This window comes from Pristiophorus japonicus, chromosome 18 (genome assembly GCF_044704955.1).
Source record: "Pristiophorus japonicus isolate sPriJap1 chromosome 18, sPriJap1.hap1, whole genome shotgun sequence".
In the NCBI taxonomy this organism is placed as follows: Eukaryota; Metazoa; Chordata; class Chondrichthyes; family Pristiophoridae; genus Pristiophorus; species Pristiophorus japonicus.
In genome coordinates this window covers 104134906-104148048 of record NC_091994.1, presented here as the reverse complement: position 1 = coordinate 104148048, position 13143 = coordinate 104134906, and the positions used below count along the sequence as shown (strand labels likewise).

The window sequence follows — 13143 nt, the reverse complement described above, 5'->3', positions numbered from 1 at the left end:
TGCATCTCCCAGCCAGTCCTTCGTGACAAGCTCGGCTGAAGCCTCTCAATGAAATCGTCCCAGTCCTCACCAACACAGTACCGTTCCTCTGTGCTACCGGTGGCCATTCTCGTGGGTCGTTGATTCCCGTTTCTCATTGCCACTGTAAAGTCCTTACACAATACCACAAATCACACGAGGCACATTCTATGGACAAGGTCACTCTGTGACCTACAGCTTTATTCACAGCACCAAGAAGTGATGACCCTGCGTGGGACCTCCCTTTATATACTTGGATGGCCAGGTGAGGAGTGTCTCCCACAAGTTTACCCCCTGTGGTCAAAGTGTGCATTTCTCAAGTATATACAGTATTGCAGTGTTGTTACATGAAGGTTACATAGATGACATGTTGGAAGACATGTTGCAAAATTTCTTCGTGATAGGCATCAACCATGATGTGATTCTTCAGAATTTATTGGCCGAAGAGAAGCTGGATTTGAGAAAGGTCCAGGCATGCATGATGACTGATGATAATTTGTGGCAGATATCATCGAAGAGTCAGAGCTCCACGGCAGGTACTGTAAACAAGATTGTGTCGTCTGGCAGAGCTGCTTATGGCAGGGCCTACTCGACTGCTTATGTGAAACCTGTAGCTGCTCACAGTCCGCCAACTGGTACGAATCTGATATCATCCTGTTGGTAATCATCGGCCTCATCAGTGTCGGTTTAAACAATACGCCTGTAATGGCTGTTCGAAAGTTGGGCATCTTCAGAGAATGTGCTCACAACTGACCAAGTGTGCTGCTGCTCATCTCATTGTTGATGATAATCAGTCCAGTGCTGGCCTGGATACATAACCTGAGGAGAAAGTGTATGGTCTGTATTCGTTCTTGGGAAAGAGCCAGCTGATAATCGTTAATGTGAAGCTGAATGGCGTGCCTGTATCAATGGAGCTGGATACGTGTGCGAATCAGTCGACAAGCTGTGGGACACTGAGGATGTGAAGCCTAAGCTGAGTCCAGTCAATGTCAAGTTGTGTATTTACACTAAGGAACTCATACCGGTGATTGGCAGTGCAGTAGTCAAGGTGTCATATGATGGTGCGGTTCATGATCTATCATTATGGATCGTCCCAGGTAATGGTCCAATGCTGTTCGGCCGGAATTGGCTTGAGAAAATCAAGTGGAACTGGAATAATGTCAAAGCGTTGTCCTTGGTGGATGACACTTCGTGTGCTCATTGAAGAAGTTTCCTTCTTTGTTTGAATCGGGCATTGGTAATTTTACTGGAGCCAAGGTGCAGATTCATCTGGATTCTGATGCAAAGCCTATCTATCATAAAGCTTGGTTTGTTCCATACATGATGAGGGAGAAGGTTGAAATTGAGCTTGACAGACTCCAACGTGAAGAGATCATATCACCAATTGAGTTTAACGATTTCCTGTACTGAAGAGTCAGGATTTGTTGAGACTATAAGGTTACGATTAACCGATTTTCAAAACAGGATCAGTATCCGTTATCGAAGGCTGATTATCTGTTCGCCATGCTAGCTGGGGGAAAGTCGTTTACTAAACTAGGTCTGATGTCGGCCTATATGACACAGGAGCTTGTTGGCACTTTGAAGAAACTCACCTGCATCAACACCCATAAAGGACTGTTTGTCTACAACAGGTGTCTTTTTGGAATTCGTTCGGCAGCAGCCATATTTCAGAGGAATATGGAGAGTCTACTGAAGTCCATTCCTAGAACTGTCGTGTTTCAAGGTGACATTCTGGTCACAGGTCGTGACACTGCTGAACATCTGAACAATCTTGAAGAAGTCCTACATCGTCTGGACAAAGTGGGGCTCAGGCTGAAACATTCGAAGTGTGTCTTCATGGCACCTGAAGTTGAATTCCTGGGGAGGAAGATTGCTGCTGATGGCATCAGGCCTACTGATTCGAAAACCAAGGCCATCAAAAATGCACCCAGGCCTCAGAATGTGACGGAGCTGCATTCATTCCTTGGGTTACTCAACTACTTCGGTAATTTCTTACTCAGATTGAGCACTTTATTAGAGCCACTGCACATGCCACTCTGAAAAGGTGACAACTGGGTCTGGGGTGTGTCTCAAGATAGAGCCTTTGAGAAAGCTAAGAATCTGCTCTGTTCAAACAAGTTGCTTGTTCATTACGATCCGTGTAAGCATCTTGTATTGGCCTGTGATGCTTCATCATATCGGGTTGGCTGTGTACTCCAACAAGCAAATGAGTCGGGTAAGCTACAACCTGTTGCGTATGCTTCGAGAAGTTTGTCAAAGGTGGAAAGAGCTTACAGCATGGTAGAAAAAGAAGAGTTAGCCTTCATGTATGGGATCAAAAAGATGCATCAGTACCTGTTTGGTCTTCGTTTTGAGATTGAAATGGATCATAAGCCACTCATTTCATTGTTTTCGGAAAATAAAGGTATCAATACCAATGCATCGTCCTGCATCCAGAGGTAGGCATTGACATTGTCTGCCTATGATTATGTTATTCGTCATAGACCTAACACTGAGAATTGTGCCAATGCACTGAGTCGTCTGCCTTTGCTCACACCTGATATGGAGATGCCTCAACTGCAGATCTACTGTTAGTAATGGATGCTTTTGAGAGTGAAGCAACTCCTGTCACTGCTCAACAAGTTAGGATCTGGACCAGCCATGACCCTATTTTATCGGATGTGAAATGTTGTGACCTCAGTGGTGATTGGTCTACAATACCTATGGATATGTGTGATGAGACCAAATCTTACAACTGTCGCAAAGGTGAGCTGTCCATTCAGTCAGATTGCTAACTGTGGGGTAATCGTGTCATTATGCCGAAGAAAGGTAGAGAAAAAATTGTACGTGAACTACATAGCACTCATCCCAGTATTGTCATGATGAAAGCCATTGCTCGGTCTCATGTATGGTGGCCTGGAATCATGTAGCATCAAAGCAATACTTGCATGCAGCTAAGTAAAGTGCCAGCGGAATCTCCACTGAGTCTTTGGTCGTAGCCATCTAAACCATGGTCGAGGATCCACATCGATTTTGCAGGCCCTTTCATGGGAAAGATGTTTTTTGTTGTGGTGGATGCATATTCAAAGTGGATAGAGTGTACAGGCTATTATTATGTCATCCAGTACATCTACAGCTACTATTGAGAGCCTTCGTGTCATGTTTGCTACTCATGGTTTGCCTGACATTGTTGTGAGCAACAACGGATCTTGCTTCACAAGTCTTGAGTTTCAGGAGTTCATGAAACTCAATGGTATTAGACATGTGAGATCAGCTCCATTCAAACCTGTTTCTAATGGTCAAGCAGAGCATGCTGTTCAAACGATCCAGCAGAGTATGAAACGTGTAACTTAGGGTTTGTTATGTATATTGCTCAGTTACAGGACAAGACCTCATACACTAACTGGGGTTTCTCCTGCTGAACTACTGATGAAGAGAAATCTCAAGACCAAGCTTTCTCTTGTTCATCCTGATCTGAATGATCATGTTGAAAACAGATGTCAAAGTCAGCAATGGTATCATGAGTGTGCTGCTGTGTCATGTGACATCTCTGTCAACGATCCGGTTTATGTACTGAACTATGGGCAAGGTCCAAAGTGGATCGCCGGTACTGTTACAGCCAAGGAGGGTAACAGAGTGTTTATTGTCATGCTCAAGAATGCACGAAACATGTTGATCAGGTAAAACTGCGGCACACAATGAACTGGAACCGTTTGAGGAAGATTCAGTCAGTGACCAACCAACCAATGTTCATTCATCAGAGGACTTTGCTGTCATTGCTGAACCTGGACGTTCAGTCTCTGATGTGGTCATTACCACTCCCATCAGATCGGTTGCTTAGCCTTCGGTCACAACTGACTCAGAGCGCTCGCCTAGAACTAAACTTGAACTGAGACGATCAACTCGTGAGAGGAAAGTCCCAGACCGTCTTAATTTGTAAAGAGACTGATATTAAGATCTTAAAAGGGGATGTTGTTATGTATTGATGCTTGGGGTCACCAGACACCAGGGGGCGCCACTGTCAGAGGTCATCGGGCTGTACGTGCATGTGCGAGGTCACTGGTATATAAGCGCGGGTACCATGTCACGCGGGTACTTTGAGCGCGAATAAAGTTGGATCAGGTTTACACCTGAGGCCGTTTACAGTAACAAGACTCTTGAGTCATTACACCTTCAGCTGCTGAGGTCCTAAGCTCTGGAATTTACTGCCTAAACCTCTCCATCTCTCTTTCCTCCTTTAAGACACTCCATAAAACCTACTTCTTTGACCAAACTTTAGGTCACCTGCCCTAATTTCTCCTTATATGGCTTGGTGTCAATTTTTTTGTCTTATAATACTCCTTTGAAGCGCCTCGGGATGTTTTACTACATTAAAGGTGCAATATAAATACAGGTTGTTGTTGAAAGGCACTGTATAAATAAAAGTGTTTCTTTCTGATTCAACACTAATTGACTAGCTCACTCATAGAGCACATGACTTTTGAAATTTTATTTTGTGCTGGGGGCAAGTCACTGAGGCAGAGAGAAAAAAAGCTCTGTGCTGTACCTGACATGGAGTGCTTGATGCTGACAGTGGGTACATGAACTCGGAAACATTCTATTTCCAAATGTTCCTCACCTTGATGAGTATTAAAAATATACAAATTATTGTATTATATGTAATCTGTGGAGTAAAATCACGTGTAAAACTGAGTAGAAATTATTTAATTAAAACATTTCCAAAGCTATGATTGAAATCTTCATCATTACAAATAGAACTGAATAAAACAACCCCAGCAGATGACTTTGTAAACTGTATTTCTAATTCTGATCATTAAAGGCGCATGAATGCATGCTTATTTAACCTCTCTGCATTGTAAAGTTGGTCTTTGTAAATATTGACATCAGCTGTCAACTGCTCTCACCCAAAGCTTTGCTTGTCCATTCAGTTTGGGCTGCTGCCTCTGAAGCCTCTTCAATGGGTACCAGAGCACTGTGGGAGTTGTAGTCCGGCTCAGCGGGCGCGCAGCGTCTCCGCGGTGACGGCTCGCCGCGGCGCTAACTACAGCTCCCGGCAGCCTTCGCAACCAACGAGCATGCGCAGTGGCGACAAGGGAGGAGGGCGTGGCGGTGCCGGCCGGGCCCCGGGCCCCGGGCCCAGCCAGTTGCTAGGCGACGGCCGTCGCCTTTCGAGCTCGCCGCTGAGGAGGCAGATTCAAACAAGCCAAGGGGGAGCTTTCCAAAAAAAAAAATTAAAAATCCCCCAAATATACAAATAGAAAGCGCGAAGTGAAAGCCCCCCCCCCCGGAGAACTTTTTTTTTGTCGGAGTTGTCAAGCGAACAAAAGTATTTAGTGAGCGAGCAGCGGGCTTTAAAGCAGCCTCCTGGCAGAGTGACAGCAAGAGAATCAGCTCCCAGCCAGGGTCACATCAATCAGGGACTGCAACCAACTCTCATGTCCAACTCTTCTCACAGCCTGACCTGCAGCCTCATGTTACCCAAGCGAACCCCAACCCTTCTCCTCAACTTAAAACTCTGGGCTTGGATTTTGTTTGCAAATTAATGAATTTTAATTTAAAAGTATAGCCCACCTCCCTCCTCCTGGCTGCAGAGTTTCAGCTTCATAACCAGCAGGAAGTGGCCGTGGAATCAGTGAGGAAGAACACAAGTTTTGCTGTGCACTTTTGGGGGGTGGCTGGGTGGGGTGGAAGACTGTGCTACTGAAAGCAGGGAAGGAAAGTAGTCGCCGAGCCTCCAAGAAGCCTTTGAGAAGTTTAGGAAGAGACGCCAGGTAGGCACACGTCTTTCTCTTGGTGTCACTGTAATGCCCATCGCTCTGAAGTTGCTGTATTTCTTTATTGGTCAATCTCAACGCAAGCTACATCAGGAAGTGTGTTTTTTTTTAATACATTAAGAGTAGTGACATTGATGTATATTTATATTATCACTACATAAATAGTGTTTAGGCACAGCCATGCCAAGTGGGAGTCATTTTTTTTTTGTTTTCCTTTTTGTGTGAAGAGTTTTCTTTTATCTGTGTGTCCTGTTCTTGAAAAGCAAACACATTTCTAAATTATATCTTCACAAAAACGTGAAATAAATGACAACCTTCTGGAAATACTCAGCAGGCCAGTCAGCATGTGTAAAGGGAAAAGTCAGCAGATGAGTTTTTAGGGTGTGTGCTCTTCATCAAATTTCCTGTTTTTCCTATTTGTCATGGAAAAAATGTTTGAACCTTTTCTCAATGGTTTATAGACATATTTTTCCATATGTGCTCAAATGCACAATGCAGTGATCGAAACGGAAAATGATGTATAACCTTCAACTCTTTTTCTGAAAATAAAAAACATGTTGCCAAATACTTCTGTGTGAGGTTTTTACCCCTTTAAATAGGTTTTTAATCCATCCCAATCGTTGTGGTCACAACATCTTGTGTCTAAACAACAAAGTTGACAATAATGCTCTATAATAAAAGAAACAGAAATATGATAGCACTTTTCTACAGCTTGTGTTTGGCTGAGTTGAAAGAGATGAGGTCCTGATTTAGGACAGCTACTTTGTGCTCCCTCTAGGCTGAAGAAGAAACCAATTTCTCTGCACATCCTACAGTCTTATGCATTAAGCCACGTCAGTATTTGGTCGGTTTTCTGTTTAGTATGCTTATGTCTACTGCTCGTGGGACAATAAGTATTGTTTATAGATGAGTGGATGGGGGGAGGGAGGAGGACTATTGTATAATGAGAATGGAGAGAGTTTGAAAGGTCTGCAACTGCAGAGCGATCTAAATATTTCAGGAGTGTTACAGGAAGCAGAGTCTCATAGGTGCAATATAGTTTCCATTTATCATCGAGCATTATGTTAATGTGTATGTACAGACATATTGGAACAGATGCGTCCTTGCAAGGCACCCCAATAATTATAACACAGGAACACGTGGTCTTTGGATCACATTTAAGGGACTGTGAATGAGCAAATAATATCTCACTAATTAGTAGTTATGTTTTTTTCTTTTGCAAATAATACTGCATAAATGTCTGAAAGTGAGTTTGCAGATATTTGACACAAGGAGAAGATTCACAGTGAGATATATTACTTTGATGTTTGGGCAAAATAACACTCTGGTATACTAAAAGTAGTGAATTTTTGTGAAGTTCACCATAAAGAACCAGATTGTTCACAACTTTGATGTCATATGTGACCCTGAAATGAGTTTCCAACCACATATCCATGACATCACTAAGCCTGCCTATTTGCACCTCCGGAACATCGCCCAACTCTGCCCAGGCCTCAGCTCATCTGCTGCTGAAGCTGTCATCCATGCCTTTGTTAGCTCTAGACTAGACTATTCCAACGCACTTCTGGCTGGCCTCCGACGTTCTACTCTACCTAAACTTATGGCCATCAGCTGCCTGTATCCTAACTTGCACCAAGTCCCGTTCACCCAGCACCCCTGTGCGCTCCCAGTTATGCATCACCATGATTTCAAAACTCTCATCCTTATTTTCAAATCCCTCCATGGCCTAGCGCGTCCCTACCTCTGTAATCTCCTCCAGCCCCACAACCCCCCGAGATGTCTGCGCTCCTCTAATTCTGCTCTCTTGAGCATCCCTTATTATAATCGCTCAAATATTGGTGGCCATGTCTTCTGTTGCCTAAGCCCCAAGCTCTGGAACTCCCTGCCTAAACCTCTCTGCCTCTCTACCTCTCTTTCCTCCTTCAAGACACTCCTTACCACTTTGACCAAGCTTTTGGTCACCTGCGTTAATTTCTACTAATGCGGTGTGGTGTAAAAATTTTTATCTCATAATACTCCTGTGAAGCGCCTTGGGACGTTTCACTATATTAAAGGCGCTATATAAATACAAGTTGGTGTTGTATATAAATTGTTGTTTCAAAAGTAACCATGTAAATCCTTTGCTCAATGAGGACACATGTTAATTGACTATGAATGAACTGATGGCCTCATACCTATTATTCTTGAAAACATAATTCAGAGTGCTATTATGATTTAAAAAAAGAGTGCATTTACTATACATATTGTACTGCATAATATTACCTGCTATTCCATTGTTCAGCTGCCTGTACTACATGTCTCTATTTTATAATAAATGAGAAGAGAATATTGAACACCCCACTTTATTTTTAAAAGATTTATGATGCTGATTTTACATATGGCAAGATTGAGAAGCATTCGCAGGAATTATTTTGTTACTCCCTCCTTTTGGATGGAGTGATCCCCTCTGCCCTTCTCCCTGCTGAATGCCTCTCTGAACTAATTTCTTTTATTTTGTTTCATCTCTTTTTATTTCACCTTCGTGTTGATTTTCATAAATTCTCACAGCTTTGCTTTTGATAGATGGGGCTTAGTACTGAGCTCTTTCCTGCATAATGCAACCCACAGTCAAGTGAATCCTGTTTGCTGCCACAATGAAGCCTTGGACTAGTATTAATCACTTTTGATGCTTTGCTTTTATGGTTCCATGCTGATTGTTTGCAACTGTATCTTGCACTCATTTATATTTGCATAATTTATTATTATTTCAAGAATTCTTAAAAAAATTCCAATAATTTAAAAAAACATTAATATAATACTGACTAATATAACAAATATATTAGATAGTTACTAATATCTCTCTATTTAGTAGTCCTGCTGATCTTTTACTTTTTAACATGACTCCTGTGGACAGAGATTAAATGCTCTCATTCAGATGGAGTGTCATGTTTACCAATATTGAGATATGATCTACTTCAGCCGTCTGTGTCTGTAGCTGAATCTTACTCATTAACTAATTCATTTCAGGGGCTCAACAGACATACTGTTCAAATTCTGCCCTCTCGGCTTATTATGCCGTCTGACCCCTCAAACGAAAGTGCTTAAAATCACGCCGGCCATTCTGGGAAGCAGCAGCCAATATTCATGCAACTGGTAATGACCCACCATCCTCCGCTTGCTTCATGATAACATGCAAGCCGTTATCCTGACCAATGGATCCATCACCGACCCAATTCATGTACGAACTGGGTTGAAGCAAGGCTGTGTCATTGCACCGACGCTGTTCTCAATCTTCCTTGCTGCAGTGCTACATCTCACCGTCAGCAAGCTTCCTGCTGGAGTGGAGATAATCTATAGAACAAACGGGAAACTGTTCAATCTCCGGTGCCTTCAGTCCAGATCCAAGGTCGTGCCATCCTCGTGTCACCGAATTACAATATGCAGATGATGCTTGCGTCTGCGTTCACTCGGAGGACGAACGCCAAACCATCGTCAACACGTTCAACGTAGCGTAAGAGAGCATAGGTCTTACACTAAACATCTGTAAAATAAAGGTGCTCTATCAACCTGCCCCCACCCCACAGCACTGCCCCCCCGATTATCAAAATCCATGATAAGGCCTTAGACAACATGGACCATTTTCCATACCTTGGGAGCCTACTGTCAACAAGGGCAGACATCGATGACGAGGTCCAACACCGCCTTCAGTGTGCCAGCGAAGCCTTTGGTCACCTAAGGAATAGTGTGTTTGAAGACCAGAACCTTAAAATTGGCACAAAGCTCATGATCTACACAACAGTCGTGATACCTGCCCTCATATATGCTTCTGAGACATGGACTACATACAGCAGGCACATCAAAGCACTGGAGAAGTATCATCAACGCTACCTCAGGAAGATCCTGCAAATCCATTGGTAGGATAGGCGCACCAACGTCAGTGTTCTCGTGCAGGCCAACATCCTCAGCATCGAAGCACTGACAACTCTCGATCAGCTCCGATGGACGGGCCACATCGTTCGTATGCCCGATACGAGACTCCAAAGCAAGCACTCTAGTCCGAGCTCCTACAGAGCAAACGAGCCCTGGGTGGGCAGAGGAAACTCATCAAGGACATCCTCAAGGTCTCCTTGAAGAAGTTCAACATCCCCACTGACAGCTGGAATCACTGGCGCAAGATCGCTCAAAATGGAAGAGAATAATCCGTGAGGACGTCGAACACAAAGAGTTTCTTCGCCGGGAGCAAGCGCATGACAACCCAAGCACTTCAAAAAAACCGGCACTTCAACCAACGTCTGTCCAACCTGTGACAGAGACTGTAGCTCCTGCATTAATGTGGACGAAAGTCATCCTCGACTCCGAGGGACTGCCGATGATGACGATGACTATCCAGATGGGTGAAATCGTGGGACGAATACAACATAAAGAACCAACACCTCATCGCTGACCCAACAGCAGAGGTCACTGGCTTCGATCTCCCTCGAAGACAGTGGACAGCGCTCGACCGAATCCGCACAAAGCACAGATGATGCGCTCACCTGCTCCACACGTGGAAAATGAGGGACGTCCCGAAGTGCGACCGGCCATGAGTCTCAGACCATGGAACACATCACATCAACATGCCCACTAAGATCTGTTGCGTGAGGCACCTCATTTCTCCATTCGGCATCTCGGGGAGGCAAACCCCACTGTTTTGCAATGCAAACGTCCTGTCTGGTAAGTTCAATAAACCGACAGTAATAATATTGCAGTAGTTATTCCTCTTGTGGACATTGCAACACATCAGAAGACTGAGAGCCAGTGACCTCGTGAAATCTACTGTTGGTTAGCTTCAGTATGTGCCTGGGTGACCATGGAATACAATCACATTGAAGCCTTCCATGCCCAATGAACGGTGCAGTACATTGGCTGTTTTTATCTACCAAATTGTCTTTCAAATTTACTGCCATGTATTTCTAATTTGGACAAGTTGGTTTTTTTATTGGTGCTGTCCACTTTCCCGAGGAAGGCACTATTAATGAAAGAGGACAACTTCTGCTGGCAAATCAGTTGACCAAAAAACAGAATAAACCATCATCTCCCACCTAAAACTGAAGCACAACAATGGTTATTCAGGAATGATTACAAGGCATTAACCAGGAATTTAGATGATATAAACCACAAGAATGGATTATTTATAACCAGCACCTGAACCCAAAATGAATCTGCAGTCTTGCAATCACGCCTGTAGATTTCGTCTGTTTATATAATGCAGTAGCAGATCCCCTTTGGTATTGATCACAGACCATCTTGGTTCTGTAGCATGATTATGATGTCTAACTGCTAACCTGACTTATGCCTTTGAGGCCATTGCCAAATCCAGTTACTTATAAACTGTTGAGGTTAATCATAGGACACTTGTAACGGTTTGGAAATTTCAGGCTCTGGGTCAGTGACTGGCTTACTTGCTTTTTTTTTAAGAATTGGTTTGTAATGAAGAGGATGTCTGGAGTTTGAAGGAGGTGTACTGGACAGATGACTGCTTTGTAGAAAGATTTTTCACTTTTCCGTCTTTATTTGCAACAATAGTTCTAACATTGGCTAGAAGGCTCTATGTAATTGATGTGTGCTGATACGCACCCTGACGGATTAATCATTGTGAGAATTGCAATTTGACAGAGATGACAATACTTTGTCGTCGTTATTGGGCAGAAAGGAAAAATGTACAGTTTCGGTTTTCAAACTGGGACCCCTGACCCTTGGGGAATTTCAGGAGATCTGTAAAGTCGTCATACTTATTTGTCTGTCTGTCCATCAGATTTCTGTAGTTGGCTTAGTAGTAGCATGTTAACTCTCTTGCTGTTTCCTGCACTGCTTCCCTTTGGTCAGCTGACACTGTCTTCGATTAAGTTAGGACCGGGGCCCCTTTTAGTGTGTCAATATTTGCACGGGTCCTCTAGCCAGAAAGATTTGAAAATCTATAGTATAGTAACAGCTACTCTGTTCTAGTAACATAGCAAGATTAGTTCAAGGCTTTAATCAAATTTTGGTGCTCAGATATAATAGTTAAAAACCACTGGGACTTTGCGTGCGATGTTTATGGCATCGGCCAAATTTCTTGTCTTCTTTTCTCATTCCTGAGCAATCGTTATTCTCTACTTTAGACCCACTAATTGAACTCAATTCCACTAATTTATTCCAATTTCGAATAAGTATTGTATGTTGTGCACTTAAAATGAAAGTAACTATGATAGTGAACACCGTTCAAGCAGCCAGTGTCAAATGTACAGTTCAATTTGCCACCTGCAGCATTCAGAAGAAGCATTAATTTTCAAATTTCCGTTAATTTACCAAGCAATGTCTTGTCATTCCATCTCGGTTACAAGAAATTAGCTATTATGTGCAAAAAAGATGCACTTAAAAAAACAAAATTCTTGAATATATTTTGCACTTTGCCACGATAAAATTCCATTGTAAATCAGAAAAAACACACATGCGCTCTCTCTTCTTCACCCCAGTAGAACTTGAGCAAACTAGGACTTCAAAGGTTCTAATGGGACATTGTCATAGTAATAAGACTTTTTAGGGTTATTAGTTACTGGAACAGGCAAGAATGGCTAATCCATTCAAAGTCTATCATGTTGGCCATATAAAGAAGTTCTATGTGCCACAATCGACACTACTGCCATCATTAATCCTTGATTTTTAATTAAAGTTAAATTCAAAACGTACATAATTGTGCACTTATTGTGCAAGGCACTTAAACACAAGGACACTTCCACAGTGGCGAGGCCCCATCCGGCGACCCGAACAGCTCACCAACCCCCCCCACCCCCCCCTCCTTATCCGACGTTCCGAAATCCGGAAATACCCAAACCTGGGCTCAGGGTGTTTCCAGATTCGTGACATCAGAAAGATGTTCCAAAATCCGGCAAAATGCAAAATCCGGAACGGCCTCGGTCCCGAGGGTTCCGGATTCGGGAAGCTGCACCTGTACTGTCTACAGAATTTCCCAATAAAGAAATGTGTTATGTTTTTCTATAAATTTGCAGTAATGATGTACCAGTTGTTAGTGCTACTGTGTGAGCAGCATCACATGGAGCATAACCATCTTCCGCTGCTTCAACAATGGCTTTTCCTCTGTCATGAGGCCAGGAGTGGGGCTGTTTGCTGACAATACAGTGTTCAGCTCTGTTCACAACTCCTTCAATAATGAAGCAGCCCATGCTGGCCTCCAGCAGAACCTGGATAACATCCAGGCCTGGGCTGACAAGTGGCGGGTAACATACACACCACACAAATGCCAGGTTAGAGCCACTTCGAACAAGAGAATGCCTAGCTATCTCCCCTTCATCATCGATGGTATCATCATTCCGGAGTACCTCATCACTAACATCTTGGTGGTCACCATTGACCA

The 13143-nt window shown here is 43.3% G+C and overlaps 2 protein-coding genes across 5 annotated transcripts in view; one reads left to right on the top strand and one right to left on the bottom strand.

The window, feature by feature from the left end:
* Positions 1-4954, bottom strand: part of c18h1orf159 (chromosome 18 C1orf159 homolog) — a 69789-nt gene extending 64835 nt beyond the window's left edge. For 2 of the 4 annotated variants that reach the window (XM_070861020.1, XM_070861022.1), the window contains exons 1-2: positions 4902-4954; positions 4544-4615 (exon numbers count right to left, since the gene is read on the bottom strand). The gene's annotated coding sequence lies outside the window, so the exon portion shown is untranslated. The remainder of the gene's footprint in view (positions 1-4543; positions 4616-4901) is intronic. The other 2 variants (XM_070861023.1, XM_070861021.1) reach the window with 2 other exon arrangements.
* Positions 4955-5089: 135 nt separating this feature from the next.
* The window catches only part of LOC139228940 (protein polyglycylase TTLL10-like), a 385507-nt gene continuing 377453 nt past the window's right edge, over positions 5090-13143 (top strand). The window contains exon 1 of the mRNA XM_070860478.1: positions 5090-5768. The gene's annotated coding sequence lies outside the window, so the exon portion shown is untranslated. The remainder of the gene's footprint in view (positions 5769-13143) is intronic.